General features: G+C 53.0%; 51 non-coding genes across 51 annotated transcripts; all 51 read right to left on the reverse strand.

Annotated features, from left to right (window-relative positions):
* Positions 1–47: 47 nt before the first annotated feature.
* LOC143811282 (U5 spliceosomal RNA) lies at positions 48–163 on the reverse strand. The gene has a single exon (XR_013223568.1). It is a non-coding gene; the product is annotated as a U5 spliceosomal RNA (small nuclear RNA).
* A 310-nt stretch (positions 164–473) lies between these two features.
* On the reverse strand, positions 474–589 carry LOC143811148 (U5 spliceosomal RNA). The gene has a single exon (XR_013223437.1). It is a non-coding gene; the product is annotated as a U5 spliceosomal RNA (small nuclear RNA).
* A 322-nt stretch (positions 590–911) lies between these two features.
* LOC143811250 (U5 spliceosomal RNA) lies at positions 912–1027 on the reverse strand. Its single transcript, XR_013223536.1, has one exon. It is a non-coding gene; the product is annotated as a U5 spliceosomal RNA (small nuclear RNA).
* Positions 1028–1638: 611 nt separating this feature from the next.
* On the reverse strand, positions 1639–1754 carry LOC143810299 (U5 spliceosomal RNA). The gene has a single exon (XR_013222758.1). It is a non-coding gene; the product is annotated as a U5 spliceosomal RNA (small nuclear RNA).
* Positions 1755–2064: 310 nt separating this feature from the next.
* LOC143811149 (U5 spliceosomal RNA) lies at positions 2065–2180 on the reverse strand. Its single transcript, XR_013223438.1, has one exon. It is a non-coding gene; the product is annotated as a U5 spliceosomal RNA (small nuclear RNA).
* Positions 2181–2490: 310 nt separating this feature from the next.
* LOC143810485 (U5 spliceosomal RNA) lies at positions 2491–2606 on the reverse strand. The gene has a single exon (XR_013222937.1). It is a non-coding gene; the product is annotated as a U5 spliceosomal RNA (small nuclear RNA).
* A 309-nt stretch (positions 2607–2915) lies between these two features.
* Positions 2916–3031, reverse strand: LOC143811150 (U5 spliceosomal RNA). The gene has a single exon (XR_013223439.1). It is a non-coding gene; the product is annotated as a U5 spliceosomal RNA (small nuclear RNA).
* A 310-nt stretch (positions 3032–3341) lies between these two features.
* On the reverse strand, positions 3342–3457 carry LOC143810429 (U5 spliceosomal RNA). Its single transcript, XR_013222884.1, has one exon. It is a non-coding gene; the product is annotated as a U5 spliceosomal RNA (small nuclear RNA).
* Positions 3458–3767: 310 nt separating this feature from the next.
* On the reverse strand, positions 3768–3883 carry LOC143811167 (U5 spliceosomal RNA). The gene has a single exon (XR_013223454.1). It is a non-coding gene; the product is annotated as a U5 spliceosomal RNA (small nuclear RNA).
* A 310-nt stretch (positions 3884–4193) lies between these two features.
* LOC143810697 (U5 spliceosomal RNA) lies at positions 4194–4309 on the reverse strand. The gene has a single exon (XR_013223133.1). It is a non-coding gene; the product is annotated as a U5 spliceosomal RNA (small nuclear RNA).
* Positions 4310–4920: 611 nt separating this feature from the next.
* LOC143810300 (U5 spliceosomal RNA) lies at positions 4921–5036 on the reverse strand. The gene has a single exon (XR_013222759.1). It is a non-coding gene; the product is annotated as a U5 spliceosomal RNA (small nuclear RNA).
* Positions 5037–5346: 310 nt separating this feature from the next.
* Positions 5347–5462, reverse strand: LOC143810430 (U5 spliceosomal RNA). Its single transcript, XR_013222885.1, has one exon. It is a non-coding gene; the product is annotated as a U5 spliceosomal RNA (small nuclear RNA).
* Positions 5463–5772: 310 nt separating this feature from the next.
* On the reverse strand, positions 5773–5888 carry LOC143811168 (U5 spliceosomal RNA). The gene has a single exon (XR_013223455.1). It is a non-coding gene; the product is annotated as a U5 spliceosomal RNA (small nuclear RNA).
* A 310-nt stretch (positions 5889–6198) lies between these two features.
* LOC143810698 (U5 spliceosomal RNA) lies at positions 6199–6314 on the reverse strand. Its single transcript, XR_013223134.1, has one exon. It is a non-coding gene; the product is annotated as a U5 spliceosomal RNA (small nuclear RNA).
* Positions 6315–6925: 611 nt separating this feature from the next.
* LOC143810301 (U5 spliceosomal RNA) lies at positions 6926–7041 on the reverse strand. The gene has a single exon (XR_013222760.1). It is a non-coding gene; the product is annotated as a U5 spliceosomal RNA (small nuclear RNA).
* Positions 7042–7351: 310 nt separating this feature from the next.
* LOC143810486 (U5 spliceosomal RNA) lies at positions 7352–7467 on the reverse strand. The gene has a single exon (XR_013222938.1). It is a non-coding gene; the product is annotated as a U5 spliceosomal RNA (small nuclear RNA).
* A 309-nt stretch (positions 7468–7776) lies between these two features.
* LOC143810340 (U5 spliceosomal RNA) lies at positions 7777–7892 on the reverse strand. The gene has a single exon (XR_013222798.1). It is a non-coding gene; the product is annotated as a U5 spliceosomal RNA (small nuclear RNA).
* A 310-nt stretch (positions 7893–8202) lies between these two features.
* On the reverse strand, positions 8203–8318 carry LOC143810431 (U5 spliceosomal RNA). The gene has a single exon (XR_013222886.1). It is a non-coding gene; the product is annotated as a U5 spliceosomal RNA (small nuclear RNA).
* Positions 8319–8628: 310 nt separating this feature from the next.
* On the reverse strand, positions 8629–8744 carry LOC143811169 (U5 spliceosomal RNA). Its single transcript, XR_013223456.1, has one exon. It is a non-coding gene; the product is annotated as a U5 spliceosomal RNA (small nuclear RNA).
* A 310-nt stretch (positions 8745–9054) lies between these two features.
* On the reverse strand, positions 9055–9170 carry LOC143811151 (U5 spliceosomal RNA). Its single transcript, XR_013223440.1, has one exon. It is a non-coding gene; the product is annotated as a U5 spliceosomal RNA (small nuclear RNA).
* A 310-nt stretch (positions 9171–9480) lies between these two features.
* LOC143810684 (U5 spliceosomal RNA) lies at positions 9481–9596 on the reverse strand. The gene has a single exon (XR_013223121.1). It is a non-coding gene; the product is annotated as a U5 spliceosomal RNA (small nuclear RNA).
* A 309-nt stretch (positions 9597–9905) lies between these two features.
* Positions 9906–10021, reverse strand: LOC143810688 (U5 spliceosomal RNA). Its single transcript, XR_013223125.1, has one exon. It is a non-coding gene; the product is annotated as a U5 spliceosomal RNA (small nuclear RNA).
* Positions 10022–10330: 309 nt separating this feature from the next.
* Positions 10331–10446, reverse strand: LOC143811152 (U5 spliceosomal RNA). Its single transcript, XR_013223441.1, has one exon. It is a non-coding gene; the product is annotated as a U5 spliceosomal RNA (small nuclear RNA).
* A 309-nt stretch (positions 10447–10755) lies between these two features.
* Positions 10756–10871, reverse strand: LOC143811292 (U5 spliceosomal RNA). Its single transcript, XR_013223578.1, has one exon. It is a non-coding gene; the product is annotated as a U5 spliceosomal RNA (small nuclear RNA).
* Positions 10872–11181: 310 nt separating this feature from the next.
* On the reverse strand, positions 11182–11297 carry LOC143811251 (U5 spliceosomal RNA). Its single transcript, XR_013223537.1, has one exon. It is a non-coding gene; the product is annotated as a U5 spliceosomal RNA (small nuclear RNA).
* Positions 11298–11607: 310 nt separating this feature from the next.
* On the reverse strand, positions 11608–11723 carry LOC143810500 (U5 spliceosomal RNA). Its single transcript, XR_013222952.1, has one exon. It is a non-coding gene; the product is annotated as a U5 spliceosomal RNA (small nuclear RNA).
* A 611-nt stretch (positions 11724–12334) lies between these two features.
* LOC143811153 (U5 spliceosomal RNA) lies at positions 12335–12450 on the reverse strand. Its single transcript, XR_013223442.1, has one exon. It is a non-coding gene; the product is annotated as a U5 spliceosomal RNA (small nuclear RNA).
* A 314-nt stretch (positions 12451–12764) lies between these two features.
* Positions 12765–12880, reverse strand: LOC143811252 (U5 spliceosomal RNA). Its single transcript, XR_013223538.1, has one exon. It is a non-coding gene; the product is annotated as a U5 spliceosomal RNA (small nuclear RNA).
* A 611-nt stretch (positions 12881–13491) lies between these two features.
* LOC143810302 (U5 spliceosomal RNA) lies at positions 13492–13607 on the reverse strand. Its single transcript, XR_013222761.1, has one exon. It is a non-coding gene; the product is annotated as a U5 spliceosomal RNA (small nuclear RNA).
* A 610-nt stretch (positions 13608–14217) lies between these two features.
* LOC143810303 (U5 spliceosomal RNA) lies at positions 14218–14333 on the reverse strand. The gene has a single exon (XR_013222762.1). It is a non-coding gene; the product is annotated as a U5 spliceosomal RNA (small nuclear RNA).
* A 310-nt stretch (positions 14334–14643) lies between these two features.
* On the reverse strand, positions 14644–14759 carry LOC143811154 (U5 spliceosomal RNA). Its single transcript, XR_013223443.1, has one exon. It is a non-coding gene; the product is annotated as a U5 spliceosomal RNA (small nuclear RNA).
* Positions 14760–15069: 310 nt separating this feature from the next.
* LOC143810487 (U5 spliceosomal RNA) lies at positions 15070–15185 on the reverse strand. The gene has a single exon (XR_013222939.1). It is a non-coding gene; the product is annotated as a U5 spliceosomal RNA (small nuclear RNA).
* Positions 15186–15494: 309 nt separating this feature from the next.
* LOC143811156 (U5 spliceosomal RNA) lies at positions 15495–15610 on the reverse strand. Its single transcript, XR_013223444.1, has one exon. It is a non-coding gene; the product is annotated as a U5 spliceosomal RNA (small nuclear RNA).
* A 310-nt stretch (positions 15611–15920) lies between these two features.
* On the reverse strand, positions 15921–16036 carry LOC143810690 (U5 spliceosomal RNA). The gene has a single exon (XR_013223127.1). It is a non-coding gene; the product is annotated as a U5 spliceosomal RNA (small nuclear RNA).
* A 310-nt stretch (positions 16037–16346) lies between these two features.
* LOC143810502 (U5 spliceosomal RNA) lies at positions 16347–16462 on the reverse strand. The gene has a single exon (XR_013222954.1). It is a non-coding gene; the product is annotated as a U5 spliceosomal RNA (small nuclear RNA).
* A 310-nt stretch (positions 16463–16772) lies between these two features.
* On the reverse strand, positions 16773–16888 carry LOC143810604 (U5 spliceosomal RNA). The gene has a single exon (XR_013223052.1). It is a non-coding gene; the product is annotated as a U5 spliceosomal RNA (small nuclear RNA).
* A 611-nt stretch (positions 16889–17499) lies between these two features.
* Positions 17500–17615, reverse strand: LOC143811157 (U5 spliceosomal RNA). Its single transcript, XR_013223445.1, has one exon. It is a non-coding gene; the product is annotated as a U5 spliceosomal RNA (small nuclear RNA).
* A 310-nt stretch (positions 17616–17925) lies between these two features.
* LOC143811283 (U5 spliceosomal RNA) lies at positions 17926–18041 on the reverse strand. The gene has a single exon (XR_013223569.1). It is a non-coding gene; the product is annotated as a U5 spliceosomal RNA (small nuclear RNA).
* A 310-nt stretch (positions 18042–18351) lies between these two features.
* Positions 18352–18467, reverse strand: LOC143810653 (U5 spliceosomal RNA). The gene has a single exon (XR_013223095.1). It is a non-coding gene; the product is annotated as a U5 spliceosomal RNA (small nuclear RNA).
* Positions 18468–19078: 611 nt separating this feature from the next.
* On the reverse strand, positions 19079–19194 carry LOC143810438 (U5 spliceosomal RNA). The gene has a single exon (XR_013222893.1). It is a non-coding gene; the product is annotated as a U5 spliceosomal RNA (small nuclear RNA).
* A 310-nt stretch (positions 19195–19504) lies between these two features.
* On the reverse strand, positions 19505–19620 carry LOC143810421 (U5 spliceosomal RNA). Its single transcript, XR_013222877.1, has one exon. It is a non-coding gene; the product is annotated as a U5 spliceosomal RNA (small nuclear RNA).
* A 309-nt stretch (positions 19621–19929) lies between these two features.
* LOC143810621 (U5 spliceosomal RNA) lies at positions 19930–20045 on the reverse strand. The gene has a single exon (XR_013223068.1). It is a non-coding gene; the product is annotated as a U5 spliceosomal RNA (small nuclear RNA).
* A 310-nt stretch (positions 20046–20355) lies between these two features.
* LOC143810503 (U5 spliceosomal RNA) lies at positions 20356–20471 on the reverse strand. The gene has a single exon (XR_013222955.1). It is a non-coding gene; the product is annotated as a U5 spliceosomal RNA (small nuclear RNA).
* A 611-nt stretch (positions 20472–21082) lies between these two features.
* On the reverse strand, positions 21083–21198 carry LOC143811268 (U5 spliceosomal RNA). The gene has a single exon (XR_013223554.1). It is a non-coding gene; the product is annotated as a U5 spliceosomal RNA (small nuclear RNA).
* Positions 21199–21508: 310 nt separating this feature from the next.
* LOC143810605 (U5 spliceosomal RNA) lies at positions 21509–21624 on the reverse strand. Its single transcript, XR_013223053.1, has one exon. It is a non-coding gene; the product is annotated as a U5 spliceosomal RNA (small nuclear RNA).
* A 310-nt stretch (positions 21625–21934) lies between these two features.
* On the reverse strand, positions 21935–22050 carry LOC143810504 (U5 spliceosomal RNA). The gene has a single exon (XR_013222956.1). It is a non-coding gene; the product is annotated as a U5 spliceosomal RNA (small nuclear RNA).
* A 611-nt stretch (positions 22051–22661) lies between these two features.
* On the reverse strand, positions 22662–22777 carry LOC143811254 (U5 spliceosomal RNA). Its single transcript, XR_013223539.1, has one exon. It is a non-coding gene; the product is annotated as a U5 spliceosomal RNA (small nuclear RNA).
* A 310-nt stretch (positions 22778–23087) lies between these two features.
* LOC143810275 (U5 spliceosomal RNA) lies at positions 23088–23203 on the reverse strand. The gene has a single exon (XR_013222735.1). It is a non-coding gene; the product is annotated as a U5 spliceosomal RNA (small nuclear RNA).
* A 314-nt stretch (positions 23204–23517) lies between these two features.
* Positions 23518–23633, reverse strand: LOC143811158 (U5 spliceosomal RNA). The gene has a single exon (XR_013223446.1). It is a non-coding gene; the product is annotated as a U5 spliceosomal RNA (small nuclear RNA).
* A 310-nt stretch (positions 23634–23943) lies between these two features.
* On the reverse strand, positions 23944–24059 carry LOC143810989 (U5 spliceosomal RNA). The gene has a single exon (XR_013223281.1). It is a non-coding gene; the product is annotated as a U5 spliceosomal RNA (small nuclear RNA).
* A 310-nt stretch (positions 24060–24369) lies between these two features.
* Positions 24370–24485, reverse strand: LOC143810723 (U5 spliceosomal RNA). The gene has a single exon (XR_013223157.1). It is a non-coding gene; the product is annotated as a U5 spliceosomal RNA (small nuclear RNA).
* Positions 24486–24766: the final 281 nt, after the last annotated feature.

The raw sequence follows: 24766 nt of genomic DNA on the forward strand, positions 1-24766 counted from the left end.
ACCCCACCAACCCATTCCTTTATTCTGTTGTTGAACCCAATTAAGGAAGCCCCAGCAAGCTGGAGCATGCAAAAATTGCCACAAAACTCAGTTTTGCTCCTCTCCACGGAAATCTTTAGTAAAAGGCGAAAGATTTTTACGTTCTGAAGAGAAGCCAGAGCATACTGGGCAAGGGACTCCTCCCGACCTACCACCATGGCAGCAGCCTTCACTTGGCCCAGGGAGAGCACCTAGAAGTGGGTGCGTGGTTTGGTGATGGAAAAACAAAAACGGCAACAGCCCATCGTCCGCAGGCTGCTCTGTTCTCAGCTCTATGCTGCTGACAGAGCATCACCTGTTCCGCTGCCCGGAAGAAGGCCATCCATGGCTACAATATGCAAATGAGGGCCTCTTCCCAGCAACCACAGGGTTCAGTCTCCCACCGAAACCCCACCCACCCATTCCTTTATTCTGTTGTTGAACCCAATTAAGGAAGCCCCAGCAAGCTGGAGCATGCAAAAATTGCCACAAAACTCAGTTTTGCTCCTCTCCACGGAAATCTTTAGTAAAAGGCGAAAGATTTTTACGTTCTGAAGAGAAGCCAGAGTATACTGGGCAAGCGCCTCCTCCCGACCTACCACCATGGCAGCAGCCCTCACTTGGCCCAGGGAGAGCACCTAGAAGTGGGTGCGTGGTTTGGTGATGGAAAAACAAAAACGGCAACAGCCCATCGTCCGCAGGCTGCTCTGTTCTCAGCTCTATGCTGCTGACAGAGCATCACCTGTTCCGCTGCCCGGAAGAAGGCCATCCATGGCTACAATATGCAAATGAGGGCCTCTTCCCAGCAACCACAGGGTTCAGTCTCCCACCGAAACCCCACCCACCCACCCACCCACCCATTCCTTTATTCTGTTGTTGAACCCAATTAAGGAAGCCCCAGCAAGCTGGAGCATGCAAAAATTGCCACAAAACTCAGTTTTGCTCCTCTCCACGGAAATCTTTAGTAAAAGGCGAAAGATTTTTACGTTCTGAAGAGAAGCCGGAGTATACTGGGCAAGGGCCTCCTCCCGACCTACCACCATGGCAGCAGCCTTCACTTGGCCCAGGGAGAGCACCTAGAAGTGGGTGCGTGGTTTGGTGATGGAAAAACAAAAACGGCAACAGCCCATCGTCCGCAGGCTGCTCTGTTCTCAGCTCTATGCTGCTGACAGAGCATCACCTGTTCCGCTGCCCGGAAGAAGGCCATCCATGGCTACAATATGCAAATGAGGGCCTCTTCCCAGCAACCCCAGGGTTCAGTCTCCCACCGAAACCCCACCCACCCATTCCTTTATTCTGTTGTTGAACCCAATTAAGGCTACGTTCACATTTGCGGTGTGCGCCGCAGCGTCGCCGCCGCAACGCACAGCGCAAATGTGAACACATGCACAACGCTGCTTTTTGCGCCGCATGCGTCCTTTTTTCCATTGATTTTGGACGCAGCAAAAATGCAACTTGCTGCGTCCTCTGCGCCCCGACGCGGGCGCCGCAGGGACGCATGCGGTGCAAAAAGCAAGTGCACCGCATGTCCATGCGCCCCCATGTTAAATATAGGGGCGCATAATGCATGCGGCGCCCGACGCTGCGGCGCTAGCCGCAAATGTGAACGTAGCCTTAGGAACCCCCAGCAAGCTGGAGCATGCAAAAATTGCCACAAAACTCAGTTTTGCTCCTCTCCACGGAAATCTTTAGTAAAAGGCGAAAGATTTTTACGTTCTGAAGAGAAGCCAGAGTATACTGGGCAAGCGCCTCCTCCCGACCTACCACCATGGCAGCAGCCCTCACTTGGCCCAGGGAGAGCACCTAGAAGTGGGTGCGTGGTTTGGTGATGGAAAAACAAAAACGGCAACAGCCCATCGTCCGCAGGCTGCTCTGTTCTCAGCTCTATGCTGCTGACAGAGCATCACCTGTTCCGCTGCCCGGAAGAAGGCCATCCATGGCTACAATATGCAAATGAGGGCCTCTTCCCAGCAACCACAGGGTTCAGTCTCCCACCGAAACCCCACCCACCCATTCCTTTATTCTGTTGTTGAACCCAATTAAGGAAGCCCCAGCAAGCTGGAGCATGCAAAAATTGCCACAAAACTCAGTTTTGCTCCTCTCCACGGAAATCTTTAGTAAAAGGCGAAAGATTTTTACGTTCTGAAGAGAAGCCAGAGTATACTGGGCAAGGGCCTCCTCCCGACCTACCACCATGGCAGCAGCCTTCACTTGGCCCAGGGAGAGCACCTAGAAGTGGGTGCGTGGTTTGGTGATGGAAAAACAAAAACGGCAACAGCCCATCGTCCGCAGGCTGCTCTGTTCTCAGCTCTATGCTGCTGACAGAGCATCACCTGTTCCGCTGCCCGGAAGAAGGCCATCCATGGCTTCAATATGCAAATGAGGGCCTCTTCCCAGCAACCCCAGGGTTCAGTCTCCCACCAAAACCCCACCCACCCATTCCTTTATTCTGTTGTTGAACCCAATTAAGGAAGCCCCAGCAAGCTGGAGCATGCAAAAATTGCCACAAAACTCAGTTTTGCTCCTCTCCACGGATATCTTTAGTAAAAGGCGAAAGATTTTTACGTTCTGAAGTGAAGCCAGAGTATACTGGGCAAGGGCCTCCTCCCGACCTACCACCATGGCAGCAGCCCTCACTTGGCCCAGGGAGAGCACCTAGAAGTGGGTGCGTGGTTTGGTGATGGAAAAACAAAAACGGCAACAGCCCATCGTCCGCAGGCTGCTCTGTTCTCAGCTCTATGTGCTGACAGAGCATCACCTGTTCCGCTGCCCGGAAGAAGGCCATCCATGGCTACAATATGCAAATGAGGGCCTCTTCCCAGCAACCCCAGGGTTCAGTCTCCCACCGAAACCCCACCCACCCATTCCTTTATTCTGTTGTTGAACCCAGTTAAGGAAGCCCCAGCAAGCTGGAGCATGCAAAAATTGCCACAAAACTCAGTTTTGCTCCTCTCCACGGAAATCTTTAGTAAAAGGCGAAAGATTTTTACGTTCTGAAGAGAAGCCAGAGTATACTGGGCAAGGGCCTCCTCCCGACCTACCACCATGGCAGCAGCCCTCACTTGGCCCAGGGAGAGCACCTAGAAGTGGGTGCGTGGTTTGGTGATGGAAAAACAAAAACGGCAACAGCCCATCGTCCGCAGGCTGCTCTGTTCTCAGCTCTATGCTGCTGACAGAGCATCACCTGTTCCGCTGCCCGGAAGAAGGCCATCCATGGCTACAATATGCAAATGAGGGCCTCTTCCCAGCAACCACACGGTTCAGTCTCCCACCGAAACCCCACCCACCCATTCCTTTATTCTGTTGTTGAACCCAATTAAGGAAGCCCCAGCAAGCTGGAGCATGCAAAAATTGCCACAAAACTCAGTTTTGCTCCTCTCCACGGAAATCTTTAGTAAAAGGCGAAAGATTTTTACGTTCTGAAGAGAAGCCAGATTATACTGGGCAAGGGCCTCCTCCCGACCTACCACCATGGCAGCAGCCTTCACTTGGCCCAGGGAGAGCACCTAGAAGTGGGTGCGTGGTTTGGTGATGGAAAAACAAAAACGGCAACAGCCCATCGTCCGCAGGCTGCTCTGTTCTCAGCTCTATGCTGCTGACAGAGCATCACCTGTTCCGCTGCCCGGAAGAAGGCCATCCATGGCTTCAATATGCAAATGAGGGCCTCTTCCCAGCAACCCCAGGGTTCAGTCTCCCACCAAAACCCCACCCACCCATTCCTTTATTCTGTTGTTGAACCCAATTAAGGAAGCCCCAGCAAGCTGGAGCATGCAAAAATTGCCACAAAACTCAGTTTTGCTCCTCTCCACGGAAATCTTTAGTAAAAGGCAAAAGATTTTTACGTTCTGAAGAGAAGCCAGAGTATACTGGGCAAGGGCCTCCTCCCGACCTACCACCATGGCAGCAGCCCTCACTTGGCCCAGGGAGAGCACCTAGAAGTGGGTGCGTGGTTTGGTGATGGAAAAACAAAAACGGCAACAGCCCATCGTCCGCAGGCTGCTCTGTTCTCAGCTCTATGCTGCTGACAGAGCATCACCTGTTCCGCTGCCCGGAAGAAGGCCATCCATGGCTACAATATGCAAATAAGGGCCTCTTCCAAGCAACCCCAGGGTTCAGTCTCCCACCGAAACCCCACCCACCCATTCCTTTATTCTGTTGTTGAACCCAATTAAGGAAACCCCAGCAAGCTGGAGCATGCAAAAATTGCCACAAAACTCAGTTTTGCTCCTCTCCACGGATATCTTTCGTAAAATGCGAAAGATTTTTACGTTCTGAAGTGAAGCCAGAGTATACTGGGCAAGGGCCTCCTCCCGACCTACCACCATGGCAGCAGCCCTCACTTGGCCCAGGGAGAGCACCTAGAAGTGGGTGCGTGGTTTGGTGATGGAAAAACAAAAACGGCAACAGCCCATCGTCCGCAGGCTGCTCTGTTCTCAGCTCTATGCTGCTGACAGAGCATCACCTGTTCCGCTGCCCGGAAGAAGGCCATCCATGGCTACAATATGCAAATGAGGGCCTCTTCCCAGCAACCCCAGGGTTCAGTCTCCCACCGAAACCCCACCCACCCATTCCTTTATTCTGTTGTTGAACCCAATTAAGGCTACGTTCACATTTGCGGTGTGCGCCGCAGCGTCGCCGCCGCAACGCACAGCGCAAATGTGAACACATGCACAACGCTGCTTTTTGCGCCGCATGCGTCCTTTTTTCCATTGATTTTGGACGCAGCAAAAATGCAACTTGCTGCGTCCTCTGCGCCCCGACGCGGGCGCCGCAGGGACGCATGCGGTGCAAAAAGCAAGTGCACCGCATGTCCATGCGCCCCCATGTTAAATATAGGGGCGCATAATGCATGCGGCGCCCGACGCTGCGGCGCTAGCCGCAAATGTGAACGTAGCCTTAGGAACCCCCAGCAAGCTGGAGCATGCAAAAATTGCCACAAAACTCAGTTTTGCTCCTCTCCACGGAAATCTTTAGTAAAAGGCGAAAGATTTTTACGTTCTGAAGAGAAGCCAGAGTATTCTGGGCAAGCGCCTCCTCCCGACCTACCACCATGGCAGCAGCCCTCACTTGGCCCAGGGAGAGCACCTAGAAGTGGGTGCGTGGTTTGGTGATGGAAAAACAAAAACGGCAACAGCCCATCGTCCGCAGGCTGCTCTGTTCTCAGCTCTATGCTGCTGACAGAGCATCACCTGTTCCGCTGCCCGGAAGAAGGCCATCCATGGCTACAATATGCAAATGAGGGCCTCTTCCCAGCAACCACAGGGTTCAGTCTCCCACCGAAACCCCACCCACCCATTCCTTTATTCTGTTGTTGAACCCAATTAAGGAAGCCCCAGCAAGCTGGAGCATGCAAAAATTGCCACAAAACTCAGTTTTGCTCCTCTCCACGGAAATCTTTAGTAAAAGGCGAAAGATTTTTACGTTCTGAAGAGAAGCCAGATTATACTGGGCAAGGGCCTCCTCCCGACCTACCACCATGGCAGCAGCCTTCACTTGGCCCAGGGAGAGCACCTAGAAGTGGGTGCGTGGTTTGGTGATGGAAAAACAAAAACGGCAACAGCCCATCGTCCGCAGGCTGCTCTGTTCTCAGCTCTATGCTGCTGACAGAGCATCACCTGTTCCGCTGCCCGGAAGAAGGCCATCCATGGCTTCAATATGCAAATGAGGGCCTCTTCCCAGCAACCCCAGGGTTCAGTCTCCCACCAAAACCCCACCCACCCATTCCTTTATTCTGTTGTTGAACCCAATTAAGGAAGCCCCAGCAAGCTGGAGCATGCAAAAATTGCCACAAAACTCAGTTTTGCTCCTCTCCACGGAAATCTTTAGTAAAAGGCAAAAGATTTTTACGTTCTGAAGAGAAGCCAGAGTATACTGGGCAAGGGCCTCCTCCCGACCTACCACCATGGCAGCAGCCCTCACTTGGCCCAGGGAGAGCACCTAGAAGTGGGTGCGTGGTTTGGTGATGGAAAAACAAAAACGGCAACAGCCCATCGTCCGCAGGCTGCTCTGTTCTCAGCTCTATGCTGCTGACAGAGCATCACCTGTTCCGCTGCCCGGAAGAAGGCCATCCATGGCTACAATATGCAAATAAGGGCCTCTTCCCAGCAACCCCAGGGTTCAGTCTCCCACCGAAACCCCACCCACCCATTCCTTTATTCTGTTGTTGAACCCAATTAAGGAAACCCCAGCAAGCTGGAGCATGCAAAAATTGCCACAAAACTCAGTTTTGCTCCTCTCCACGGATATCTTTCGTAAAATGCGAAAGATTTTTACGTTCTGAAGTGAAGCCAGAGTATACTGGGCAAGGGCCTCCTCCCGACCTACCACCATGGCAGCAGCCCTCACTTGGCCCAGGGAGAGCACCTAGAAGTGGGTGCGTGGTTTGGTGATGGAAAAACAAAAACGGCAACAGCCCATCGTCCGCAGGCTGCTCTGTTCTCAGCTCTATGCTGCTGACAGAGCATCACCTGTTCCGCTGCCCGGAAGAAGGCCATCCATGGCTACAATATGCAAATGAGGGCCTCTTCCCAGCAACCCCAGGGTTCAGTCTCCCACCGAAACCCCACCCACCCATTCCTTTATTCTGTTGTTGAACCCAATTAAGGCTACGTTCACATTTGCGGTGTGCGCCGCAGCGTCGCCGCCGCAACGCACAGCGCAAATGTGAACACATGCACAACGCTGCTTTTTGCGCCGCATGCGTCCTTTTTTCCATTGATTTTGGACGCAGCAAAAATGCAACTTGCTGCGTCCTCTGCGCCCCGACGCGGGCGCCGCAGGGACGCATGCGGTGCAAAAAGCAAGTGCACCGCATGTCCATGCGCCCCCATGTTAAATATAGGGGCGCATAATGCATGCGGCGCCCGACGCTGCGGCGCTAGCCGCAAATGTGAACGTAGCCTTAGGAACCCCCAGCAAGCTGGAGCATGCAAAAATTGCCACAAAACTCAGTTTTGCTCCTCTCCACGGAAATCTTTAGTAAAAGGCGAAAGATTTTTACGTTCTGAAGAGAAGCCAGAGTATTCTGGGCAAGCGCCTCCTCCCGACCTACCACCATGGCAGCAGCCCTCACTTGGCCCAGGGAGAGCACCTAGAAGTGGGTGCGTGGTTTGGTGATGGAAAAACAAAAACGGCAACAGCCCATCGTCCGCAGGCTGCTCTGTTCTCAGCTCTATGCTGCTGACAGAGCATCACCTGTTCCGCTGCCCGGAAGAAGGCCATCCATGGCTTCAATATGCAAATGAGGGCCTCTTCCCAGCAACCCCAGGGTTCAGTCTCCCACCAAAACCCCACCCACCCATTCCTTTATTCTGTTGTTGAACCCAATTAAGGAAGCCCCAGCAAGCTGGAGCATGCAAAAATTGCCACAAAACTCAGTTTTGCTCCTCTCCACGGATATCTTTAGTAAAAGGCGAAAGATTTTTACGTTCTGAAGTGAAGCCAGAGTATACTGGGCAAGGGCCTCCTCCCGACCTACCACCATGGCAGCAGCCCTCACTTGGCCCAGGGAGAGCACCTAGAAGTGGGTGCGTGGTTTGGTGATGGAAAAACAAAAACGGCAACAGCCCATCGTCCGCAGGCTGCTCTGTTCTCAGCTCTATGTGCTGACAGAGCATCACCTGTTCCGCTGCCCGGAAGAAGGCCATCCATGGATACAATATGCAAATGAGGGCCTCTTCCCAGCAACCCCAGGGTTCAGTCTCCCACCGAAACCCCACCCACCCATTCCTTTATTCTGTTGTTGAACCCAGTTAAGGAAGCCACAGCAAGCTGGAGCATGCAAAAATTGCCACAAAACTCAGTTTTGCTCCTCTCCACGGAAATCTTTAGTAAAAGGCGAAAGATTTTTACGTTCTGAAGAGAAGCCAGAGTATACTGGGCAAGGGCCTCCTCCCGACCTACCACCATGGCAGCAGCCCTCACTTGGCCCAGGGAGAGCACCTAGAAGTGGGTGCGTGGTTTGGTGATGGAAAAACAAAAACGGCAACAGCCCATCGTCCGCAGGCTGCTCTGTTCTCAGCTCTATGCTGCTGACAGAGCATCACCTGTTCCGCTGCCCGGAAGAAGGCCATCCATGGCTACAATATGCAAATGAGGGCCTCTTCCCAGCAACCACAGGGTTCAGTCTCCCACCGAAACCCCACCCACCCATTCCTTTATTCTGTTGTTGAACCCAATTAAGGAAGCCCCAGCAAGCTGGAGCATGCAAAAATTGCCACAAAACTCAGTTTTGCTCCTCTCCACGGAAATCTTTAGTAAAAGGCGAAAGATTTTTACGTTCTGAAGAGAAGCCAGATTATACTGTGCAAGGGCCTCCTCCCGACCTACCACCATGGCAGCAGCCTTCACTTGGCCCAGGGAGAGCACCTAGAAGTGGGTGCGTGGTTTGGTGATGGAAAAACAAAAACGGCAACAGCCCATCGTCCGCAGGCTGCTCTGTTCTCAGCTCTATGCTGCTGACAGAGCATCACCTGTTCCGCTGCCCGGAAGAAGGCCATCCATGGCTTCAATATGCAAATGAGGGCCTCTTCCCAGCAACCCCAGGGTTCAGTCTCCCACCAAAACCCCACCCACCCATTCCTTTATTCTGTTGTTGAACCCAATTAAGGAAGCCCCAGCAAGCTGGAGCATGCAAAAATTGCCACAAAACTCAGTTTTGCTCCTCTCCACGGAAATCTTTAGTAAAAGGCAAAAGATTTTTACGTTCTGAAGAGAAGCCAGAGTATGCTGGGCAAGGGCCTCCTCCCGACCTACCACCATGGCAGCAGCCCTCACTTGGCCCAGGGAGAGCACCTAGAAGTGGGTGCGTGGTTTGGTGATGGAAAAACAAAAACGGCAACAGCCCATCGTCCGCAGGCTGCTCTGTTCTCAGCTCTATGCTGCTGACAGAGCATCACCTGTTCCGCTGCCCGGAAGAAGGCCATCCATGGCTACAATATGCAAATGAGGGCATCTTCCCAGCAACCCCAGGGTTCAGTCTCCCACCAAAACCCCACCCACCCATTCCTTTATTCTGTTGTTGAACCCAATTAAGGAAGCCCCAGCAAGCTGGAGCATGCAAAAATTGCCACAAAACTCAGTTTTGCTCCTCTCCACGGAAATCTTTAGTAAAAGGCGAAAGATTTTTACGTTCTGAAGAGAAGCCAGAGTATACTGGGCAAGGGCCTCCTCCCGACCTACCACCATGGCAGCAGCCCTCACTTGGCCCAGGGAGAGCACCTAGAAGTGGGTGCGTGGTTTGGTGATGGAAAAACAAAAACGGCAACAGCCCATCGTCCGCAGGCTGCTCTGTTCTCAGCTCTATGCTGCTGACAGAGCATCACCTGTTCCGCTGCCCGGAAGAAGGCCATCCATGGCTACAATATGCAAATAAGGGCCTCTTCCCAGCAACCCCAGGGTTCAGTCTCCCACCGAAACCCCACCCACCCATTCCTTTATTCTGTTGTTGAACCCAATTAAGGAAACCCCAGCAAGCTGGAGCATGCAAAAATTGCCACAAAACTCAGTTTTGCTCCTCTCCACGGATATCTTTAGTAAAAGGCGAAAGATTTTTACGTTCTGAAGTGAAGCCACAGTATACTGGGCAAGGGCCTCCTCCCGACCTACCACCATGGCAGCAGCCCTCACTTGGCCCAGGGAGAGCACCTAGAAGTGGGTGCGTGGTTTGGTGATGGAAAAACAAAAACGGCAACAGCCCATCGTCCGCAGGCTGCTCTGTTCTCAGCTCTATGTGCTGACAGAGCATCACCTGTTCCGCTGCCCGGAAGAAGGCCATCCATGGCTTCAATATGCAAATGAGGGCCTCTTCCCAGCAACCCCAGGGTTCAGTCTCCCACCGAAACCCCACCCACCCATTCCTTTATTCTGTTGTTGAACCCAATTAAGGAAACCCCAGCAAGCTGGAGCATGCAAAAATTGCCACAAAACTCAGTTTTACTCCTCTCCACAGATATCTTTAGTAAAAGGCGAAAGATTTTTACGTTCTGAAGTGAAGCCAGAGTATACTGGGCAAGGGCCTCCTCCCGACCTACCACCATGGCAGCAGCCCTCACTTGGCCCAGGGAGAGCACCTAGAAGTGGGTGCGTGGTTTGGTGATGGAAAAACAAAAACGGCAACAGCCCATCGTCCGCAGGCTGCTCTGTTCTCAGCTCTATGTGCTGACAGAGCATCACCTGTTCCGCTGCCCGGAAGAAGGCCATCCATGGCTACAATATGCAAATGAGGGCCACTTCCCAGCAACCTCAGGGTTCAGTCTCCCACCGAAACCCCACCCACCCATTCCTTTATTCTGTTGTTGAACCCAGTTAAGGAAGCCCCAGCAAGCTGGAGCATGCAAAAATTGCCACAAAACTCAGTTTTGCTCCTCTCCACGGAAATCTTTAGTAAAAGGCGAAAGATTTTTACGTTCTGAAGAGAAGCCAGAGTATACTGGGCAAGGGCCTCCTCCCGACCTACCACCATGGCAGCAGCCCTCACTTGGCCCAGGGAGAGCACCTAGAAGTGGGTGCGTGGTTTGGTGATGGAAAAACAAAAACGGCAACAGCCCATCGTCCGCAGGCTGCTCTGTTCTCAGCTCTATGTGCTGACAGAGCATCACCTGTTCCGCTGCCCGGAAGAAGGCCATCCATGACTACAATATGCAAATGAGGGTCTCTTCCCAGCAACCCCAGGGTTCAGTTTCCCACCGAAACCCCACCCACCCATTCCTTTATTCTGTAGTTGAACCCAATTAAGGAAGCCCCAGCAAGCTGGAGCATGCAAAAATTGCCACAAAACTCAGTTTTGCTCCTCTCCACGGAAATCTTTAGTAAAAGGCGAAAGATTTTTACGTTCTGAAGAGAAGCTAGAGTATACTGGGCAAGGGCCTCCTCCCGACCTACCACCATGGCAGCAGCCCTCACTTGGCCCAGGGAGAGCACCTAGAAGTGGGTGCGTGGTTTGGTGATGGAAAAACAAAAACGGCAACAGCCCATCGTCCGCAGGCTGCTCTGTTCTCAGCTCTATGCTGCTGACAGAGCATCACCTGTTCCGCTGCCCGGAAGAAGGCCATCCATGGCTACAATATGCAAATGAGGGCCTCTTCCCAGCAACCCCAGGGTTCAGTCTCCCACCGAAACCCCACCCACCCATTCCTTTATTCTGTTGTTGAACCCAATTAAGGAAGCCCCAGCAAGCTGGAGCATGCAAAAATTGCCACAAAACTCAGTTTTGCTCCTCTCCACGGAAATCTTTAGTAAAAGGCGAAAGATTTTTACGTTCTGAAGAGAAGCCGGAGTATACTGGGCAAGGGCCTCCTCCCGACCTACCACCATGGCAGCAGCCCTCACTTGGCCCAGGGAGAGCACCTAGAAGTGGGTGCGTGGTTTGGTGATGGAAAAACAAAAACGGCAACAGCCCATCGTCCGCAGGCTGCTCTGTTCTCAGCTTTATGCTGCTGACAGAGCATCACCTGTTCCGCTGCCCGGAAGAAGGCCATCCATGGCTACAATATGCAAATGAGGGCCTCTTCCCAGCAACCCCAGGGTTCAGTCTCCCACCGAAACCCCACCCACCCATTCCTTTATTCTGTAGTTGAACCCAATTAAGGAAGCCCCTGCAAGCTGGAGCATGCAAAAATTGCCACAAAACTCAGTTTTGCTCTTCTCCACGGAAATCTTTAGTAAAAGGCGAAAGATTTTTACGTTCTGAAGAGAAGCCAGAGTATACTGGGCAAGGGCCTCCTCCCGACCTACCACCATGGCAGCAGCCCTCACTTGGCCCAGGGAGAGCACCTAGAAGTGGGTGCGTGGTTTGGTGATGGAAAAACAAAAACGGCAACAGCCCATCGTCCGCAGGCTGCTCTGTTCTCAGCTCTATGCTGCTGACAGAGCATCACCTGTTCCGCTGCCCGGAAGAAGGCCATCCATGGCTACAATATGCAAATGAGGGCCTCTTCCCAGCAACCCCAGGGTTCAGTCTCCCACCGAAACCCCACCCACCCATTCCTTTATTCTGTTGTTGAACCCAATTAAGGCTACGTTCACATTTGCGGTGTGCGCCGCAGCGTCGCCGCCGCAACGCACAGCGCAAATGTGAACACATGCACAACGCTGCTTTTTGCGCCGCATGCGTCCTTTTTTCCATTGATTTTGGACGCAGCAAAAATGCAACTTGCTGCGTCCTCTGCGCCCCGACGCGGGCGCCGCAGGGACGCATGCGGTGCAAAAAGCAAGTGCACCGCATGTCCATGCGCCCCCATGTTAAATATAGGGGCGCATGATGCATGCGGGGTCCGACGCTGCGGCGCTAGCCGCAAATGTGAACGTAGCCTTAGGAAGCCCCAGCAAGCTGGAGCATGCAAAAATTGCCACAAAACTCAGTTTTGCTCCTCTCCACGGAAATCTTTAGTAAAAGGCGAAAGATTTTTACGTTCTGAAGAGAAGCCAGAGTATACTGGGCAAGCGCCTCCTCCCGACCTACCACCATGGCAGCAGCCCTCACTTGGCCCAGGGAGAGCACCTAGAAGTGGGTGCGTGGTTTGGTGATGGAAAAACAAAAACGGCAACAGCCCATCGTCCGCAGGCTGCTCTGTTCTCAGCTCTATGCTGCTGACAGAGCATCACCTGTTCCGCTGCCCGGAAGAAGGCCATCCATGGCTACAATATGCAAATGAGGGCCTCTTCCCAGCAACCACAGGGTTCAGTCTCCCACCGAAACCCCACCCACCCACCCATTCCTTTATTCTGTTGTTGAACCCAATTAAGGAAGCCCCAGCAAGCTGGAGCATGCAAAAATTGCCACAAAACTCAGTTTTGCTCCTCTCCACGGAAATCTTTAGTAAAAGGCGAAAGATTTTTACGTTCTGAAGAGAAGCCGGAGTATACTGGGCAAGGGCCTCCTCCCGACCTACCACCATGGCAGCAGCCTTCACTTGGCCCAGGGAGAGCACCTAGAAGTGGGTGCGTGGTTTGGTGATGGAAAAACAAAAACGGCAACAGCCCATCGTCCGCAGGCTGCTCTGTTCTCAGCTCTATGCTGCTGACAGAGCATCACCTGTTCCGCTGCCCGGAAGAAGGCCATCCATGGCTACAATATGCAAATGAGGGCCTCTTCCCAGCAACCCCAGGGTTCAGTCTCCCACCGAAACCCCACCCACCCATTCCTTTATTCTGTTGTTGAACCCAATTAAGGCTACGTTCACATTTGCGGTGTGCGCCGCAGCGTCGCCGCCGCAACGCACAGCGCAAATGTGAACACATGCACAACGCTGCTTTTTGCGCCGCATGCGTCCTTTTTTCCATTGATTTTGGACGCAGCAAAAATGCAACTTGCTGCGTCCTCTGCGCCCCGACGCGGGCGCCGCAGGGACGCATGCGGTGCAAAAAGCAAGAGCACCGCATGTCCATGCGCCCCCATGTTAAATATAGGGGCGCAAAATGCATGCGGCGCCCGACGCTGCGGCGCTAGCCGCAAATGTGAACGTAGCCTTAGGAACCCCCAGCAAGCTGGAGCATGCAAAAATTGCCACAAAACTCAGTTTTGCTCCTCTCCACGGAAATCTTTAGTAAAAGGCGAAAGATTTTTACGTTCTGAAGAGAAGCCAGAGTATACTGGGCAAGCGCCTCCTCCCGACCTACCACCATGGCAGCAGCCCTCACTTGGCCCAGGGAGAGCACCTAGAAGTGGGTGCGTGGTTTGGTGATGGAAAAACAAAAACGGCAACAGCCCATCGTCCGCAGGCTGCTCTGTTCTCAGCTCTATGTGCTGACAGAGCATCACCTGTTCCGCTGCCCGGAAGAAGGCCATCCATGGCTACAATATGCAAATGAGGGCCTCTTCCCAGCAACCCCAGGGTTCAGTCTCCCACCGAAACCCCACCCACCCATTCCTTTATTCTGTTGTTGAACCCAATTAAGGCTACGTTCACATTTGCGGTGTGCGCCGCAGCGTCGCCGCCGCAACGCACAGCGCAAATGTGAACACATGCACAACGCTGCTTTTTGCGCCGCATGCGTCCTTTTTTCCATTGATTTTGGACGCAGCAAAAATGCAACTTGCTGCGTCCTCTGCGCCCCGACGCGGGCGCCGCAGGGACGCATGCGGTGCAATAAGCAAGTGCACCGCATGTCCATGCGCCCCCATGTTAAATATAGGGGCGCATAATGCATGCGGCGCCCGACGCTGCGGCGCTAGCCGCAAATGTGAACGTAGCCTTAGGAACCCCCAGCAAGCTGGAGCATGCAAAAATTGCCACAAAACTCAGTTTTGCTCCTCTCCACGGAAATCTTTAGTAAAAGGCGAAAGATTTTTACGTTCTGAAGAGAAGCCAGAGTATACTGGGCAAGCGCCTCCTCCCGACCTACCACCATGGCAGCAGCCCTCACTTGGCCCAGGGAGAGCACCTAGAAGTGGGTGCGTGGTTTGGTGATGGAAAAACAAAAACGGCAACAGCCCATCGTCCGCAGGCTGCTCTGTTCTCAGCTCTATGCTGCTGACAGAGCATCACCTGTTCCGCTGCCCGGAAGAAGGCCATCCATGGCTACAATATGCAAATGAGGGCCTCTTCCCAGCAACCACAGGGTTCAGTCTCCCACCGAAACCCCACCCACCCATTCCTTTATTCTGTTGTTGAACCCAATTAAGGAAGCCCCAGCAAGCTGGAGCATGCAAAAATTGCCACAAAACTCAGTTTTGCTCCTCTCCACGGAAATCTTTAGTAAAAGGCGAAAGATTTTTACGTTCTGAAGAGAAGCCAGAGTATACTGGGCAAGGGCCTCCTCCCGACCTACCACCATGGCAGCAGCCTTCACTTGGCCCAGGGAGAGCACCTAGAAGTGGGTGCGTGGTTTGGTGATGGAAAAACAAAAACGGCAACAGCCCATCGTCCGCAGGCTGCTCTGTTCTCAGCTCTATGCTGCTGACAGAGCATCACCTGTTCCGCTGCCCGGAAGAAGGCCATCCATGGCTTCAATATGCAAATGAGGGCCTCTTCCCAGCAACCCCAGGGTTCAGTCTCCCACCAAAACCCCACCCACCCATTCCTTTATTCTGTTGTTGAACCCAATTAAGGAAGCCCCAGCAAGCTGGAGCATGCAAAAATTGCCACAAAACTCAGTTTTGCTCCTCTCCACGGATATCTTTAGTAAAAGGCGAAAGATTTTTACGTTCTGAAGTGAAGCCAGAGTATACTGGGCAAGGGCCTCCTCCCGACCTACCACCATGGCAGCAGCCCTCACTTGGCCCAGGGAGAGCACCTAGAAGTGGGTGCGTGGTTTGGTGATGGAAAAACAAAAACGGCAACAGCCCATCGTCCGCAGGCTGCTCTGTTCTCAGCTCTATGTGCTGACAGAGCATCACCTGTTCCGCTGCCCGGAAGAAGGCCATCCATGGCTACAATATGCAAATGAGGGCCTCTTCCCAGCAACCCCAGGGTTCAGTCTCCCACCGAAACCCCACCCACCCATTCCTTTATTCTGTTGTTGAACCCAGTTAAGGAAGCCCCAGCAAGCTGGAGCATGCAAAAATTGCCACAAAACTCAGTTTTGCTCCTCTCCACGGAAATCTTTAGTAAAAGGCGAAAGATTTTTACGTTCTGAAGAGAAGCCAGAGTATACTGGGCAAGGGCCTCCTCCCGACCTACCACCATGGCAGCAGCCCTCACTTGGCCCAGGGAGAGCACCTAGAAGTGGGTGCGTGGTTTGGTGATGGAAAAACAAAAACGGCAACAGCCCATCGTCCGCAGGCTGCTCTGTTCTCAGCTCTATGCTGCTGACAGAGCATCACCTGTTCCGCTGCCCGGAAGAAGGCCATCCATGGCTACAATATGCAAATAAGGGCCTCTTCCCAGCAACCCCAGGGTTCAGTCTCCCACCGAAACCCCACCCACCCATTCCTTTATTCTGTTGTTGAACCCAATTAAGGAAACCCCAGCAAGCTGGAGCATGCAAAAATTGCCACAAAACTCAGTTTTGCTCCTCTCCATGGATATCTTTAGTAAAAGGCGAAAGATTTTTACGTTCTGAAGTGAAGCTAGAGTATACTGGGCAAGGGCCTCCTCCCGACCTACCACCATGGCAGCAGCCCTCACTTGGCCCAGGGAGAGCACCTAGAAGTGGGTGCGTGGTTTGGTGATGGAAAAACAAAAACGGCAACAGCCCATCGTCCGCAGGCTGCTCTGTTCTCAGCTCTATGCTGCTGACAGAGCATCACCTGTTCCGCTGCCCGGAAGAAGGCCATCCATGGCTACAATATGCAAATGAGGGCCTCTTCCCAGCAACCCCAGGGTTCAGTCTCCCACCGAAACCCCACCCACCCATTCCTTTATTCTGTTGTTGAACCCAATTAAGGAAGCCCCTGCAAGCTGGAGCATGCAAAAATTGCCACAAAACTCAGTTTTGCTCTTCTCCACGGAAATCTTTAGTAAAAGGCGAAAGATTTTTACGTTCTGAAGAGAAGCCAGAGTATACTGCGCAAGGGCCTCCTCCCGACCTACCACCATGGCAGCAGCCCTCACTTGGCCCAGGGAGAGCACCTAGAAGTGGGTGCGTGGTTTGGTGATGGAAAAACAAAAACGGCAACAGCCCATCGTCCGCAGGCTGCTCTGTTCTCAGCTCTATGCTGCTGACAGAGCATCACCTGTTCCGCTGCCCGTAAGAAGGCCATCCATGGCTACAATATGCAAATGAGGGCCTCTTCCCAGCAACCCCAGGGTTCAGTCTCCCACCGAAACCCCACCCACCCATTCCTTTATTCTGTTGTTGAACCCAATTAAGGAAGCCCCAGCAAGCTGGAACATGCAAAAATTGCCACAAAACTCAGTTTTGCTCTTCTCCACGGAAATCTTTAGTAAAAGGCGAAAGATTTTTACGTTCTGAAGAGAAGCTAGAGTATACTGGGCAAGGGCCTCCTCCCGACCTACCACCATGGCAGCAGCCCTCACTTGGCCCAGGGAGAGCACCTAGAAGTGGGTGCGTGGTTTGGTGATGGAAAAACAAAAACGGCAACAGCCCATCGTCCGCAGGCTGCTCTGTTCTCAGCTCTATGCTGCTGACAGAGCATCACCTGTTCCGCTGCCTGGAAGAAGGCCATCCATGGCTACAATATGCAAATGAGGGCCTCTTCCCAGCAACCCCAGGGTTCAGTCTCCCACCGAAACCCCACCCACCCATTCCTTTATTCTGTTGTTGAACCCAATTAAGGTTACGTTCACATTTGCGGTGTGCGCCGCAGCGTCGCCGCCGCAACGCACAGCGCAAATGTGAACACATGCACAACGCTGCTTTTTGCGCCGCATGCGTCCTTTTTTCCATTGATTTTGGACGCAGCAAAAATGCAACTTGCTGCGTCCTCTGCGCCCCGACGCGGGCGCCGCAGGGACGCATGCGGTGCAAAAAGCAAGTGCACCGCATGTCCATGCGCCCCCATGTTAAATATAGGGGCGCATGATGCATGCGGAGCCCGACGCTGCGGCGCTAGCCGCAAATGTGAACGTAGCCTTAGGAAGCCCCAGCAAGCTGGAGCATGCAAAAATTGCCACAAAACTCAGTTTTGCTCCTCTCCACGGAAATCTTTAGTAAAAGGCGAAAGATTTTTACGTTCTGAAGAGAAGCCAGAGTATACTGGGCAAGGGCCTCCTCCCGACCTACCACCATGGCAACAGCCCTCACTTGGCCCAGGGAGAGCACCTAGAAGTGGGTGCGTGGTTTGGTGATGGAAAAACAAAAACGGTAACAGCCAATCATCCGCAGGCTGCTCTGTTCTCAGCTCTATGCTGCTGACAGAGCATCACCTGTTCCGCTGCCCGGAAGAAGGCCATCCATGGCTACAATATGCAAATGAGGGCCTCTTCCCAGCAACCACAGGGTTCAGTCTCCCACCGAAACCCCACCCACCCATTCCTTTATTCTGTTGTTGAACCCAGTAAAGGAAGCCCCAGCAAGCTGGAGCATGCAAAAATTGCCACAAAACTCAGTTTTGCTCCTCTCCACGGAAATCTTTAGTAAAAGGCGAAAGATTTTTACGTTCTGAAGAGAAGCCAGAGCATACTGGGCAAGGGCCTCCTCCCGACCTACCACCATGGCAGCAGCCCTCACTTGGCCCAGGGAGAGCACCTAGAAGTGGGTGCGTGGTTTGGTGATGGAAAAACAAAAACGGCAACAGCCCATTGTCCGCAGGCTGCTCTGTTCTCAGCTCTATGCTGCTGACAGAGCATCACCTGTTCCGCTGCCCGGAAGAAGGCCATCCATGGCTACAATATGCAAATGAGGGCCTCTTCCCAGCAACCCCAGGGTTCAGTCTCCCACCGAAACCCCACCCACCCATTCCTTTATTCTGTTGTTGAACCCAATTAAGGAAGCCCCAGCAAGCTGGAACATGCAAAAATTGCCACAAAACTCAGTTTTGCTTTTCTCCACGGAAATCTTTAGTAAAAGGCGAAAGATTTTAACGTTCTGAAGAGAAGCTAGAGTATACTGGGCAAGGGCCTCCTCCCGACCTACCACCATGGCAGCAGCCCTCACTTGGCCCAGGGAGAGCACCTAGAAGTGGGTGCGTGGTTTGGTGATGGAAAAACAAAAACGGCAACAGCCCATCGTCCGCAGGCTGCTCTGTTCTCAGCTCTATGCTGCTGACAGAGCATCACCTGTTCCACTGCCCGGAAGAAGACCATCCATGGCTACAATATGCAAATGAGGGCCTCTTCCCAGCAACCCCAGGGTTCAGTCTCCCACCGAAACCCCACCCACCCATTCCTTTATTCTGTTGTTGAACCCAATTAAGGCTACGTTCACATTTGCGGTGTGCGCCGCAGCGTCGCCGCCGCAACGCACAGCGCAAATGTGAACACATGCACAACGCTGCTTTTTGCGTCGCATGCGTCCTTTTTTCCATTGATTTTGGACGCAGCAAAAATGCAACTTGCTGCGTCCTCTGCGCCCCGCCTCGGGCGCCGCAGGGACGCATGCGGTGCAAAAAGCAAGTGCACCGCATGTCCATGCGCCCCCATGTTAAATATAGGGGCGCATGATGCATGCGGCGCCCGACGCTGCGGCGCTAGCCGCAAATGTGAACGTAGCCTTAGGAAGCCCCAGCAAGCTGGAGCATGCAAAAATTGCCACAAAACTCAGTTTTGCTCCTCTCCACGGAAATCTTTAGTAAAAGGCGAAAGATTTTAACGTTCTGAAGAGAAGCTAGAGTATACTGGGCAAGGGCCTCCTCCCGACCTACCACCATGGCAGCAGCCCTCACTTGGCCCAGGGAGAGCACCTAGAAGTGGGTGCGTGGTTTGGTGATGGAAAAACAAAAACGGCAACAGCCCATCGTCCGCAGGCTGCTCTGTTCTCAGCTCTATGCTGCTGACAGAGCATCACCTGTTCCGCTGCCCGGAAGAAGGCCATCCATGGCTTCAATATGCAAATGAGGGCCTCTTCCCAGCAACCACAGGGTTCAGTCTCCCACCAAAACCCCACCCACCCATTCCTTTATTCTGTTGTTGAACCCAATTAACGAAGCCCCAGCAAGCTGGAGCATGCAAAAATTGCCACAAAACTCAGTTTTGCTCCTCTCCACGGAAATCTTTAGTAAAAGGCGAAAGATTTTTACGTTCTGAAGTGAAGCCAGAGCATACTGGGCAAGGGCCTCCTCCCGACCTACCACCATGGCAGCAGCCCTCACTTGGCCCAGGGAGAGCACCTAGAAGTGGGTGCGTGGTTTGGTGATGGAAAAACAAAAACGGCAACAGCCCATCGTCCGCAGGCTGCTCTGTTCTCAGCTCTATGTGCTGACAGAGCATCACCTGTTCCGCTGCCCGGAAGAAGGCCATCCATGGCTTCAATATGCAAATGAGGGCCTCTTTCCAGCAACCCCAGGGTTCAGTCTCCCACCGAAACCCCACCCACCCATTCCTTTATTCTGTTGTTGAACCCAAATAAGGAAATCCCAGCAAGCTGGAGCATGCAAAAATTGCCACAAAACTCAGTTTTGCTCCTCTCCACGGATATCTTTAGTAAAAGGCGAAAGATTTTTACGTTCTGAAGTGAAGCCAGAGTATACTGGGCAAGGGCCTCCTCCCGACCTACCACCATGGCAGCAGCCCTCACTTGGCCCAGGGAGAGCACCTAGAAGTGGGTGCGTGGTTTGGTGATGGAAAAACAAAAACGGCAACAGCCCATCGTCCGCAGGCTGCTCTGTTCTCAGCTCTATGCTGCTGACAGAGCATCACCTGTTCCGCTGCCCGGAAGAAGGCCATCCATGGCTACAATATGCAAATGAGGGCCTCTTCCCAGCAACCCCAGGGTTCAGTCTCCCACCGAAACCCCACCCACCCATTCCTTTATTCTGTTGTTGAACCCAATTAAGGAAGCCCCTGCAAGCTGGAGCATGCAAAAATTGCCACAAAACTCAGTTTTGCTCTTCTCCACGGAAATCTTTAGTAAAAGGCGAAAGATTTTTACGTTCTGAAGAGAAGCCAGAGTATACTGCGCAAGGGCCTCCTCCCGACCTACCACCATGGCAGCAGCCCTCACTTGGCCCAGGGAGAGCACCTAGAAGTGGGTGCGTGGTTTGGTGATGGAAAAACAAAAACGGCAACAGCCCATCGTCCGCAGGCTGCTCTGTTCTCAGCTCTATGCTGCTGACAGAGCATCACCTGTTCCGCTGCCCGGAAGAAGGCCATCCATGGCTACAATATGCAAATGAGGGCCTCTTCCCAGCAACCCCAGGGTTCAGTCTCCCACCGAAACCCCACCCACCCATTCCTTTATTCTGTTGTTGAACCCAATTAAGGTTACGTTCACATTTGCGGTGTGCGCCGCAGCGTCGCCGCCGCAACGCACAGCGCAAATGTGAACACATGCACAACGCTGCTTTTTGCGCCGCATGCGTCCTTTTTTCCATTGATTTTGGACGCAGCAAAAATGCAACTTGCTGCGTCCTCTGCGCCCCGACGCGGGCGCCGCAGGGACGCATGCGGTGCAAAAAGCAAGTGCACCGCATGTCTATGCGCCCCCATGTTAAATATAGGGGCGCATGATGCATGAGGCGCCCGACGCTGCGGCGCTAGCCGCAAATGTGAACGTAGCCTTAGGAAGCCCCAGCAAGCTGGAGCATGCAAAAATTGCCACAGAACTCAGTTTTGCTCCTCTCCACGGAAATCTTTAGTAAAAGGCGAAAGATTTTTACGTTCTGAAGAGAAGCCAGAGTACACTGGGCAAGGGCCTCCTCCCGACCTACCATCATGGCAGCAGCCCTCACTTGGCCCAGGGAGAGCACCTAGAAGTGGGTGCGTGGTTTGGTGATGGAAAAACAAAAACGGTAACAGCCAATCATCCGCAGGCTGCTCTGTTCTCAGCTCTATGCTGCTGACAGAGCATCACCTGTTCCGCTGCCCGGAAGAAGGCCATCCATGGCTACAATATGCAAATGAGGGCCTCTTCCCAGCAACCCCAGGGTTCAGTCTCCCACCGAAACCCCACCCACCTATTCCTTTATTTTGTTGTTGAACCCAGTAAAGGAAGCCCCAGCAAGCTGGAGCATGCAAAAATTGCCACATAACTCAGTTTTGCTCTTCTCCACGGAAATCTTTAGTAAAAGGCAAAAGATTTTTACTTTCTGAAGAGAAGCCGGAGTATACTGGGCAAGGGCCTCCTCCCGACCTACCACCATGGCAGCAGCCCTCACTTGGCCCAGGGAGAGCACCTAGAAGTGGGTGCGTGGTTTGGTGATGGAAAAACAAAAACGGCAACAGCCCATCGTCCGCAGGCTGCTCTGTTCTCAGCTCTATGCTGCTGACAGAGCATCACCTGTTCCGCTGCCCGGAAGAAGGCCATCCATGGCTACAATATGCAAATGAGGGCCTCTTCCCAGCAACCCCAGGGTTCAGTCTCCCACCGAAACCCCACCCACCCATTCCTTTATTCTGTTGTTGAACCCAATTAAGGAAGCCCCTGCAAGCTGGAGCATGCAAAAATTGCCACAAAACTCAGTTTTGCTCTTCTCCACGGAAATCTTTAGTAAAAGGCGAAAGATTTTTACGTTCTGAAGAGAAGCCAGAGTATACTGCGCAAGGGCCTCCTCCCGACCTACCACCATGGCAGCAGCCCTCACTTGGCCCAGGGAGAGCACCTAGAAGTGGGTGCGTGGTTTGGTGATGGAAAAACAAAAACGGCAACAGCCCATCGTCCGCAGGCTGCTCTGTTCTCAGCTCTATGCTGCTGACAGAGCATCACCTGTTCCGCTGCCCGGAAGAAGGCCATCCATGGCTACAATATGCAAATGAGGGCCTCTTCCCAGCAACCCCAGGGTTCAGTCTCCCACCGAAACCCCACCCACCCATTCCTTTATTCTGTTGTTGAACCCAATTAAGGCTACGTTCACATTTGCGGTGTGCGCCGCAGCGTCGCCGCCGCAACGCACAGCGCAAATGTGAACACATGCACAACGCTGCTTTTTGCGCCGCATGCGTCCTTTTTTCCATTGATTTTGGACGCAGCAAAAATGCAACTTGCTGCGTCCTCTGCGCCCCGACGCGGGCGCCGCAGGGACGCATGCGGTGCAAAAAGCAAGTGCACCGCATGTCCATGCGCCCCCATGTTAAATATAGGGGCGCATGATGCATGCGGCGCCCGACGCTGCGGCGCTAGCCGCAAATGTGAACGTAGCCTTAGGAAGCCCCAGCAAGCTGGAGCATGCAAAAATTGCCACAAAACTCAGTTTTGCTCCTCTCCACGGAAATCTTTAGTAAAAGGCGAAAGATTTTTACGTTCTGAAGAGAAGCCGGAGTATACTGGGCAAGGGCCTCCTCCCGACCTACCACCATGGCAGCAGCCCTCACTTGGCCCAGGGAGAGCACCTAGAAGTGGGTGCGTGGTTTGGTGATGGAAAAACAAAAACGGTAACAGCCAATCATCCGCAGGCTGCTCTGTTCTCAGCTCTATGCTGCTGACAGAGCATCACCTGTTCCGCTGCCCGGAAGAAGGCCATCCATGGCTACAATATGCAAATGAGGGCCTCTTCCCAGCAACCCCAGGGTTCAGTCTCCCACCGAAACCCCACCCACCCATTCCTTTATTTTGTTGTTGAACCCAGTAAAGGAAGCCCCAGCAAGCTGGAGCATGCAAAAATTGCCACATAACTCAGTTTTGCTCCTCTCCACGGAAATCTTTAGTAAAAGGCAAAAGATTTTTACTTTCTGAAGAGAAGCCAGAGTATACTGGGCAAGGGCCTCCTCCCGACCTATCACCATGGCAGCAGCCCTCACTTGGCCCAGGGAGAGCACCTAGAAGTGGGTGCGTGGTTTGGTGATGGAAAAACAAAAACGGCAACAGCCCATCGTCCGCAGGCTGCTCTGTTCTCAGCTCTATGCTGCTGACAGAGCATCACCTGTTCCGCTGCCCGGAAGAAGGCCATACATGGCTACAATATGCAAATGAGGGCCTCTTCCCAGCAACCCCAGGGTTCAGTCTCCCACCGAAACCCCACCCACCCACCCATTCCTTTATTCTGTTGTTGAACCCAATTAAGGAAGCCCCAGCAAGCTGGAGCATGCAAAAATTGCCACAAAACTCAGTTTTGCTCCTCTCCACGGAAATCTTTAGTAAAAGGCGAAAGATTTTTACGTTCTGAAGAGAAGCCAGAGTATACTGGGCAAGGGCCTCCTCCCGACCTACCACCATGGCAGCAGCCCTCACTTGGCCCAGGGAGAGCACCTAGAAGTGGGTGTGTGGTTTGGTGATGGAAAAACAAAAACGGAAACAGCCCATCGTCCGCAGGCTGCTCTGTTCTCAGCTCTATGCTGCTGACAGAGCATCACCTGTTCCGCTGCCCGGAAGAAGGCCATCCATGGCTACAATATGCAAATGAGGGCCTCTTCCCAGCAACCCCAGGGTTCAGTCTCCCACCGAAACCCCACCCACCCATTCCTTTATTCTGTTGTTGAACCCAATTAAGGAAGCCCCAGCAAGCTGGAGCATGCAAAAATTGCCAAAAAACTCAGTTTTGCTCCTCTCCACGGAAATCTTTAGTAAAAGGCGAAAGATTTTTACGTTCTGAAGAGAAGCCAGAGTATACTGGGCAAGGGCCTCCTCCCGACCTACCACCATGGCAGCAGCCCTCACTTGGCCCAGGGAGAGCACCGAGAAGTGGGTGCGTGGTTTGGTGATGGAAAAACAAAAACTGCAACAGCCCATCATCCGCAGGCTGCTCTGTTCTCAGCTCTATGCTGCTGACAGAGCATCACCTGTTCCGCTGCCCGGAAGAAGGCCATCCATGGCTACAATATGCAAATGAGGGCATCTTCCCAGCAACCCCAGGGTTCAGTCTCCCACCGAAACCCCACCCACCCATTCCTTTATTCTGTTGTTGAACCCAATTAAGGAAGCCCCAGCAAGCTGGAGCATGCAAAAATTGCCACAAAACTCAGTTTTGCTCCTCTCCGCTGAAATCTTTACTAAAAGGTGAAAGATTTTTACGTTCTGAAGAGAAGCCAGAGCATACTGGGCAAGGGCCTCCTCCCGACCTACCACCATGGCAGCAGCCCTCACTTGGCCCAGGGAGAGCACCTAGAAGTGGGTGCGTGGTTTGGTGATGGAAAAACAAAAACGTCAACAGCCCATCATCCGCAGACTGCTCTGTTCTCAGCTCTATGCTGCTGACAGAGGATCACCTGTTCCGCTGCCCGGAAGAAGGCCATCCATGGCTACAATATGCAAAAGAGGGCCTCTTCCCAGCAACCCCAGGGTCCAGTCTCCCACCGAATCCCCACCCACCCATTCC

The sequence above is a fragment of the Ranitomeya variabilis genome, chromosome 2 (assembly GCF_051348905.1).
Source record: "Ranitomeya variabilis isolate aRanVar5 chromosome 2, aRanVar5.hap1, whole genome shotgun sequence".
NCBI classification, from domain to species: domain Eukaryota; kingdom Metazoa; phylum Chordata; class Amphibia; order Anura; family Dendrobatidae; genus Ranitomeya; species Ranitomeya variabilis.